We start from the raw sequence: 10,176 nt of genomic DNA, 5'->3' as shown, positions 1-10,176 counted from the left end.
CGTCTTTGAGTCAGTCACGTATATGAAAACATATTGTCTAGCCTCGTACTTTTGTTTACAGTCTACAGTGTTGTTCAGTGTCGAACGCATTCCGAGTATCGCTTGTGAAGCAAATATGTCTGTTGACTACATCCATATTTAAAAGGAAATAATGTCTGAAAAAGCTAAGTTGCATGGTGTATAATTTAGCTTTTCTTATGAAGCATGTTTTTATAAAAATGTACTAGGAACTTACTTTTTTTTTTTTTTTTTTTTTTTTGAATAGACAGTCCTCTTACTCAGTTGATGCGGGTCGTCATGAATTTCTATTCTTTACCAACCTCTGATTCTCAGTGTAGTACTTGCATGGAGCGTCCTCAGTCACTTGGCGGATTTCAATTACCGTCTTGCCCGACAGTTTGTAAGTTCTACAGCTCCCTGAAGTACAGTACAAAATTATTCTTTGATTTCTTAACACATTTCCTATCACATTGTCCCTCTTTGTCAATGCTTCCCACACCTTCATTTCTTTGACGGTTCTGACCGTAAGCTCTACAGTCATCATCTCATCAATCCTCCTAATATCCAACGTCTTTCTATTGTACCAAATCTCACACACTTCTGTTATTTTCTTCTCCGGTTCTCCCACCGGCCACGATTCATTTTCAAAAATTACTGTGCTCCTAACGCACATTCTCAAAAATTTGTTCTTGAATTTAAGATGAATGTTTGGTAACAGTTAACTACTTCTGGTCAGGAACGACCTCTGTGCCAGTGCTAGTTTTCTTTCTATTTCCTCCTTATTGGTCAAAACTGGAAAACACAAGTCCACAAACAAATATTTTACTCTTATGAAAACTGTCAGTTGCCACTAAAGGAGGTGCTCAATATTGTTGTCAATCATTTTACACGACGTTCAGCCCTCCTCTTCAAAGAATTTTTCGGACATAATATTCGAATGAACGATGTCATGCACATGTTTTAATGCACGGGTTGGCCAACACGACTATTGGTACACTAATTAGTTCTGGTGTATCTAGTAAAATTCTGAAGTTTAAAGTCACGTTTCCATCAAATTTTCCTTGTAGTGGAAACTTATACCAGTTGCACATACCAGCAGCAAACAAATCTCATCGAGAATGCCACCACAAAAAGACTACAGCGTTCGCTTAATGATTATGTGCTACAGCCGATAATTCCCAGAGCACGGCACTTCCATTTCATAACGACATGCGGGGCACAGCTTAGCTTCGGATGCGGCCTAGGAAAGGATGCAATTAATTAGGACGAGTGCAGTTTGAGGGGCCTGCGGAAGGCGGCTCGGCGCGGCGCGGCGCGGGCTGCGAGCGCCGGCCAACTCATCAGGAGACCGCGGCCGCCAGACAGCGGTCCATCTTGAGCGACGCGCACTTGTTTTACGGGGGCAGCGCGGCGTTCACTTAGCGAGATGAAACTCCTGTCCACGGAGGCTGACAAAAGAAGTTAATTACGCTAAATGAAGTGCAGGTCACGCCGTGGTGTACTGCACGGCTCTGCAGGACGTAAGTGTGGCGTGCCGTAGGGTGGAAAACTATTGCAAAAGGACAGAACGCGGACGCTAATGCGAATTAATAAATAACCTTGGAAGTTTAATGCGGGCCTAACTAGGTATGTTGTGTATGTAATTATCTTAGATATATTTTACACAATGCGCGTGTTACCAGAGAGAAGTCAAAGCGAAAGTTAATTTGATTTGATTTGTGGAGGGAGACTACTGCCTGGACTGAAACTGAGGTTATTTAGTGTGCGGTTTGCTCCCTGTGAATCAATAAAAGCTATCTAGTGTACTTAAAGAGGGGTAGGAGACCCTTTGATAGTTTCTTGTTGGATACAATTTCTTCAGGAGTTAAATGACACGAACATTCTGTACCTTGTGACCTCCTTCGCATTCGAAGGTTAGATTTGGTACTGTCTCACTTCCTCACCACGTAATCAACAGTGAGGGGCCTCTTTCTCTATGTCTACTGTGTGTAGCTGTTTCTTAAAGCTCCCATGCTTAACACGAGCCCAGCCATTAGCTTAATCTGTGTCCCATAACAGTCTAGGATTAGAGGACTTGAAGTGGCGGTTGATAGTTGGAGACAAAACATCATTGAGATGGCTCTGAACACTAAGAGACTTGACTTCTGAGGTTATCAGTCCCCTAGAACATAAAACTACTTAAACCTAACTAACCTAAGGACATCACACACATCGATTCCCGAGGCAGGATTCGAACCTGCGACCGTAGCGGTCGCGCGGTTGCAGACTGTAGCGCTTAGAACCGTTCGGCCACCCCGGCCGGCAAAACATCGTTCTTACAGGTAGTCTGTGATTACCAGTTCACAGACGTTGGCCACCGATGAATCGCATATACGATTGTAGTTAGCCCCCCCCCCCCTGAGCGCCAGTTGAGGCCTGTATATGGTGTACTGAAGCACCGAAACAGGTAAGTATATAATAAACAATATATTAAGGATGGCTGTAGGTATTCCATTTATCACATAATAAATGGCGTCGCGGCACCTGTTTTAGGCAGATTATTATGCTTGTTCAATGTCATAAATTGCTGAATGACCAGACACCCTGTTGCTTTCCCCTGGTCTCACAAGGCCATCATGGCATTCTGCTATCATCATTGATCTCGTTGCAAGGGCTGACAGAGGTTTCAGAGCTCCTTCGCTGCCTGAATAAATGTAAAGATCACGATCCTTGAAGCACCTCCACAAATTCTCCTCGGCGCCCATACTGGTAGCGGATATTTCCGCCTGGATACCGTGGCCAGCTTCCCTAGAGAGATTTCTCTGCCTAGTCTATGCTGCGCTCTGTATACGCCGACCCCAGCTCATTCGTACGTTTTCGACCTTTTAGCTGACCACGCCTGAATGGTGTCGTAGTTTGTTCATCCATTGGTTCCGTCTTCAAAATGTTACACTGAAAAGTTTATTGAAGCAGTTGGACTTCTTGTATGACCATCTAGCATTCCTATATTTATCGCACTCACTGTATTGGTGTGCCACTCTGGATGTCCTAAGCCATCTAGCTAGATCCAGTTTTTAGTCTCTGTGCCCTTTCCACTGCCTCCATTGTAACCCGAAGGCATCAAGTGGCCATTTACAGTACGCCCATCCCAACAACGTGTGTGCTGTGAATTTCGTTTGTTATGGCTAGGCAGGCCAATCTCTGCACCTTCCCAAGTTCCTTAGCAACTACTTTCTGTTCTATTTCTTCTACCACTCCGTAGCGCCTTAAATTACCATGGATCTTTTTATAGTGGTGTATATCCAGTGCTTTCTCCTAGGGTCAAGGTCCCGGTTTTTACGCCGGGCCCTTCTAGCAAACGTAAGAGTACCTTTCGCTTTGGAACAATATTCTTTACATGGGGGGACCTTGATAGTTTCACACCCAGAGTTACCCATAGATAATTCACTAACCCCTTTTCCGGTAGAGTTCCGTCGAGTACCTTGAAACTGCAGTACATGTAGTGGATATGCTTCCTTGTAAATGTTCTGCAACAGTTTTCTTGGGACTTACTCTTGGACATCCTGTTTTCTGCACCAGTTTTTCAGAACGATACGTGCAAATTGTTGTAACAGAACCACCAGATTTGGCAAGTATTAGATCGTCTGCTTATCGTTGACAAAAGTGGATACAAAACTCTTTCTTGCAGACGTCCTCTGGTAATGTTCACCATTTCCTCATTCATCCACATATAGTGGCTTGAAGGCCATTCTCTTCAACAGGGATTCGAAGCTCGAACGTTAATAACAATCTCCAGTTAACATATTACTAGAGTTTCAGTCAAATGTTTCAGTCATACAGTCCACCGAAAAAGTTCGAAGACCAGATGTACAGGACGTCAGCTCACACAGCCAGCACTCTTGTAAGCATACGAGGTTCGAAGTGTGGAGAAGCAACACTACCATTTCTTCACCTTTTCGAAGAAAATTTACTTAGTGATCAACTCTGCAGTGAAATGCGTGCCTGTTTGAATGTTATTAGTACATAAAACTGTCAGCAGGGAATTTCAAATTAGTACACTCTCCGCTGCTAAGCCACAGCTTGGCGGTGTCGTTTCTTCTAGGGGTGCTAGTCTCGCCAAGCCATGTAGGATAACTTTTATGAAGTGTGGAACGTAGGAGGTGAGACACTGGCGGAATTAAAGTCGTGAGGGCAGGTTAGGAGTAGAGCTTGGATAGCTCAGTCGGTAACTTGCATTCTCCATGAGACAACCACACAGTGTGGACTGCGCGCACTGGGGCAGGAGAGTTTACGTCGGTGCGGTGAGGCGCGAGCGTACGTTGCGCAGCAGCTGTAGCTGCGACATAGCTAGTGCAGACTAACATGGAATAATGGCGCAAACGGGCAGAAAAGATGCCATGAAGTTTATCATTGACAACCATTTTCCCAGACCAGAGTCATTTAAAGTAGAGTCATGGTTACAAGAAGTCACGAAAATAACCTTCGACAAATGGTTCAAATGGCTCTGAGCACTATGGGACTTAACTTCTAAGGTCATCAGTTCCCTAGAGCATAGAACTAATTAAACCTAACTAACCTAAGGACATCACACACATCCATGCCCGAGGTAGGATTCGAACCTGCGACCGGAGCGGTCCCGCGGTTCCAGACTGTAGCGCGTAGAACCGCTCGGCCACCCTGGCCGGCTAACCTTCGATAATTCTGTGGATATTAATTTCTCTACAGTAAGAGGTGTTGTTTGCCTCGAACTGAAAAATCTCCTTAATGTGTGACGGAGTAACAGAATCTTGCGGAGGGGCATAGAAATTCAAACATAAAGATGGTAACGTAAGCGATATACCAGTTATGCATGCTAGACTGGCATCCAAACAGAATTTTCTATCTACCCTTATAAATTACAATATAGCAGGTACAATCTGTAGTATCGCCTTTTCGTAAGATGCTGAATAATTGTACCGGAAAGTGTTCTAACGCTGATAAATACCTGGCGCTTAAGTGGCTGAGGCGGGTTAACTCTTTGAAGGGCAGGCATCATTATAGCCTACGACGTATATAGACGCTTTGAAACGGCGGTGGCCACCGTGGCTGATCTTTCTCAGTTTCCCGCTCAGGAGCGATAATTCTCTCAACTATTTTTTGACCAAAGTTTCGCTAGAATCACAGTGCAATTATGTTGCCGCATATTTACGACACGAGCTGATATTTCGTACATTGTTCTCGTTGTTAGCGGAAATGTCGCGCATTTATCTCCATAGATGTTCTTTATACGGCTATTCTTGCCAGTAATTGCCTGTATTTATGTATTGGCCTTCCATAAATCTACAAGTAATATTACTTTTTATTCGAACAGAATTATCTATACCTCACAGACGGATTTCTGTGTCGTTAGTGGCATTGATCACCGCCCTTCTTCTCCATCTAGTATATGTCGCCAATAAAGAATAACAGAGAAAGAACATTACCGAAAAATGTTTGATGAAATTCCTTCTAATGACAACAGTGTTCACAGTGAACGGAAGTGACGACGATGACCCGATATTAACTTTCGTCGAGAGGCACACAAGCCATACGTAGACGAAAGTATTTGCCAGGAAAACAGTAAACATTAGCCTATTCACTAATCACCTACAAGATGTGCAGTTTACAGCTCAAGAGAAACCCTGGTCGGATCTGTCTGAGCGTGTTTAGTGTAAAAAGTACCTTTCCGCCTGAGAGCAGGAAAGAACTGTTTCAAGAGATATCAAGAAAAGTAAAAGAAAGTTACACCACAGTTGTACCACCAACTATCGAACTGGTATACTGTAATGGGGTGATGGTTGGTTGCAGTGACGACATTTAACACTAATTTATTATTGTTAAAGCGAATTTTTGCAAAGCTTCTGTGCAAAACATGTTGTTATTGTGGTCTTCAGTCCTGAGACTGGTTTGATGCAGCTCTCCATGCTACTCTATCCTGTGCAAGCTTCTTCATCTCCTAGTACGTACTGCAGCCTACATCCTTCTGAATCTGCTTAGTATATTCATCTCTTGGTCTCCCTCCACGATTTTTACCCTCCACGCTGTCCTCCAATACTAAATTGGTGATCCCTCGATGTCTCAGAACATGTCCTACCAACCGATCCTTATTTCTCGTCAAGTTGTGCCACAAGCTCCTCTTCTCCCCCATTCTACTCAATACCTCCTCATTAGTTATGTGATCTACCCATCTAATCTTCGCATTCTCCTGTAGCACCGCATTTCGAAAGCTTCTATTCTCGTCCAAACTATTTATCGTCAATGTTTCACTTCCATACATGGCTACACTCCATACAAATACTTTTAGAAACGACTTCCTGACATTTAAATCTATACTCGATGTTAAGAAATTGTTCTTCTTCAGAAGCGCTTGCCATTGCCAGTCTATAATTTATATCCTCTCTACTTCGACCATCATCAGTTATTTTGCTCCCCAAATAGCAAAACTCCTTTACTACTTTAAGTGTCTCATTTCCTAACTAATTCCCTCAGCATCACCCGACTTAATTCGACTACATTCCATAATACTCGTTTTGCTTTTGTTGATGTTCATCTTATACCTTCCTTTCAAGACACTGTCCATTCCGTTCAACTGCTCTACCGGGTCCTTTGATGACTCTGGCAGAGTTACAATGTCATCGGCGAACCTCAAAGTTTTTATTTCTTCTCCATGCATTTTAATTCCTACTCCAAATTTTTCTTTTGTTTCCTGTACTGCTTGCTCAATATACAGATTGAATAGCATCGGGGAGAGGCTACAACCCTGTCTCACTCCCTTCCCAACCACTGCTTCCCTTTCATGTCCCTCGACTCTTATAACTGGCATCTGGTTTCTGTACAAATTGTAAATAGCCTCTTGCTCCCTGTATTTTACGCCTGCCACCTTCAGAATTTGAAAGAGAGTATTCCAATCATCATTGTCAAAAGCTTTCTCTAAGTCTACAAATGCTTGGAAACGTAAGTTTGCCTTTTCTTAATCTTTCTTCTAAGATAAGTCGTAGGGTCAGTATTGCCTCACGAGTTCCAACATTTCTACGGAATCCAAACTGATCTTCCCCGAGGTCGGCTTCTATCAGTTTTTCCATACGTGCAAAACATATCGCAATAATAAAACTAAAGTGTTTCAAGTGGACAAAATTTGAAATAATGTAAATTATTGTTCATGCACTTCTACGGTAACATTTACGACGTTTATGTGGCCCTCAAAGAATGAAGATACACCTTCAGAACCACATACGTCACAGAATGTTGACAACACCCTGTTCTAATGCACGACGGGCAATCTCTTGCATGTGCTGGCTGTGGATCGCTCGGCCATGTTCTCGCACAGTGCATGCAAGAAAGACAGATACCTGCCGTTGAAGCAACGAGTCCCCCTTTCACAATGGCGCTGCCCTTGATGATCGCAGTGACAGCTACTCGACTGAAGCTCGCCTCTCTTCTAGAAGTAAGCGTTTTTGAGCACGTAATACTAGTGAGTGTGCTGTCCGTGCGTGGAAAGGGACAGCTGCGCTATCTATCTGAGTTTGACAGAAGGCAGATTGTGATGGCCCGGAGGCTCGGCGCGAGCATTTCTGAGGAACTGCACGGCTTGTCGGGTGTTCGAGGAGTGCTGCGGTGAGTGTTTTCAACCTAGGTGGAACCACGTCCAGGCGTCGTAAGGGTGGGCGGCCACCCCTCATTACAGATGTCGGAGTGGTAAAACAGGATAAGAGGCGAACTGTGGCGGAACTGACATCAGTCTTTAGTGACTGCCAAAGGACGAATGTGTCTGAACACTCCTCATGAAGGACCTCCTCATCCGACAACCCATCCACGTGCCAATGTTATCACTACTGTATTGGAAACTACGACTGAAATTGGCACATGACAATGGGCAGTGGAAGTTGGTGCAGGTGCAGAGCGTTACATGGTCTGACGAATTTCAAAACCTTCTGCATCAAGCCAAAGGGAACAGCTCATTGACATCCGTACTGCGGGGCAGAAACAAAATCTCGGTGGCTCCGTTATGCTCTGGGGAACATTCATGTGGGTATCCGTGAGTCCAGTAGAGTTCGTGCAAGGCACCGCGATTGCCAGTGAGTATTGTGCACTGGTTGCAAACCAGACACATCCCTTCATAACGATCATGTTTCCCGATGGCAGTGGCATTCGTGAGAAAGATAATGCGCCATGTTACAAGGCCAGGAGTGTGATGGGATGGTTCAAGGAACGCAGTGGTGAGTTCCAACTGACGTGCAGGCCCCCAACTCACCAGATCTGAGCCCGATCGTACACATCAAGGATGTGATTGAGCGTGGCGTCAGAGTTCATCACTCCTCTCCGCAAAATGTATTCGAATTAGATAACATGTCTGTGCAGATGTTGTGTCATCTTCCTCCAGTAATCTTCAAAGGCCTCACAGCTTCCCTGCCATGACTTTTCGCTGCTGAGATCCGTGCCAAAGATGGTTATCATGTTCTGGGTGGCCAGTGTACGTATTGCTGTGTCGAGTCCTTGCGCCCACTCAGCCAGCATCCAACAACACATACGGATTACGTGGGCAACCGACCTCTCTACGGACAATAACAAGAGGCCACATTTCGCTATGCCACCGGAAGTATTTTGTTTTCTTTTTTGTTCCAATTAACTCCCGCCACAGAAGACTGCGATGTAATAAATTACATATGCAGTGCAAATCTGGGTATTTTGCTCGCATATAACGTTTAAGACAGGGATGTCCAGGCCGGCAGCTGTGGCCCAGCTGTTGTAGGAGCTTCAGTCCGGTACGGCGCTGCTGCTACGGTCGCAGGTTCGAATCCTGCCTCAGGCATGGGTGTGTGTGAGGTCCTTTGGTTAAGTTGGGTTTATGTGGTTCTAAGTTCTATGCGACTGATGACCTCAGATGTTATGTCCCACAGTAATCAGAGCCACATGTGGCCCACAAGTATCAGTGTGCCCGAAGAAGTAAGCATCTATCATTTCGGTTTGTGTAAAGTTATGACACACTGAAAGTTTCATTTTCAAGCACCTGGCGCACATCTTCCAACCCCACTTTTTTGTCAGCAGTTATGTGTTAAGTATATTATGTATGGCCCCAAAAATACTTATCTTCATCCACTGTGTTCTACGTAAGCTAAAAGGATGGACACCACTTGTTGAAGACAAGGAAGTAAATATACGACATAGATGATTTCAGATCGGCAGGTAAGTCACGGTGTTGTCTGATTACGGTTCTGAGCCTAACTTCTAGCACCAGCAAGAAGCTTTAGCGAGCATCACCTTATTTCCGTATTGTTCTCGCTTCCAGTGTAATTCAGATGGGTAAAGCACGGACAAAATAACATGTCGCCTGCGCAGAAACGCATAGTTGTCCTGAGTGCTGGGCTATTACATCCATTTCCTCCGAATGATTGTCACCTGTCTTTTGCTTACCCGCACACTTCGAACGTCTCGTTACTGCAGAGTATGGCAAGATTATCCACGCACAGCGTAGATGCACAGAAAGTTATTCATTACAATGGAATTGTGATTATATGCAATTCCAACACAGAACATTGACAACACAAACAAGGAAGCAAAAAGTCTCATTAATATCAATGTTTGAGAGGGTGGCAGCAACTGCTAGCTCTTCCAGTCGCAAAATAAGGAGCATAAAGATAGAGAAGGGGAATAATAATTAACACTATTCTGGTGTTTATTCTGCACATACACTTAACATGTTCGGGCCAAAAGAGACCGGATTTTTTTCGGCTTCCTGTAGAAACACTTTTAGAAATTTGCGTACCGAAATCTTAAACAAAGTTATAATTTGGGTAAATTAATGTATTAATCAATTAAACTGGATAATAGGATAATACAACAACACAATAATCGAATAGTATATTTACACTCTTGCCATTAAAATTGCTACACCACGAAGATGACGTGTGGCAGACTCAAAATTTAACCGACAGGAAGAAGATGCTGTGATATGCCAATGATTAGCTTTTCAGAACATTCACACAAGTTTGGCGCCGGTGGCGACACCTACAACGTGGTGACATGAGGAAAGTTTCCAACCGATTTCTCATACACAAACAGCAGCTGACCGGCGTTGACTGGTGGAACGTTGTTGTGATGCCTCGTGTAAGGAGGAGAAATGCGTACCATCACGTTTCCGACTTTGATAATGGTCGGATTGTAGCCTATCGCGATTGCGGT

This window comes from Schistocerca americana, chromosome 2 (genome assembly GCF_021461395.2).
Source record: "Schistocerca americana isolate TAMUIC-IGC-003095 chromosome 2, iqSchAmer2.1, whole genome shotgun sequence".
In the NCBI taxonomy this organism is placed as follows: domain Eukaryota; kingdom Metazoa; phylum Arthropoda; class Insecta; order Orthoptera; family Acrididae; genus Schistocerca; species Schistocerca americana.
Note: the sequence above shows the minus strand (reverse complement) of the source record.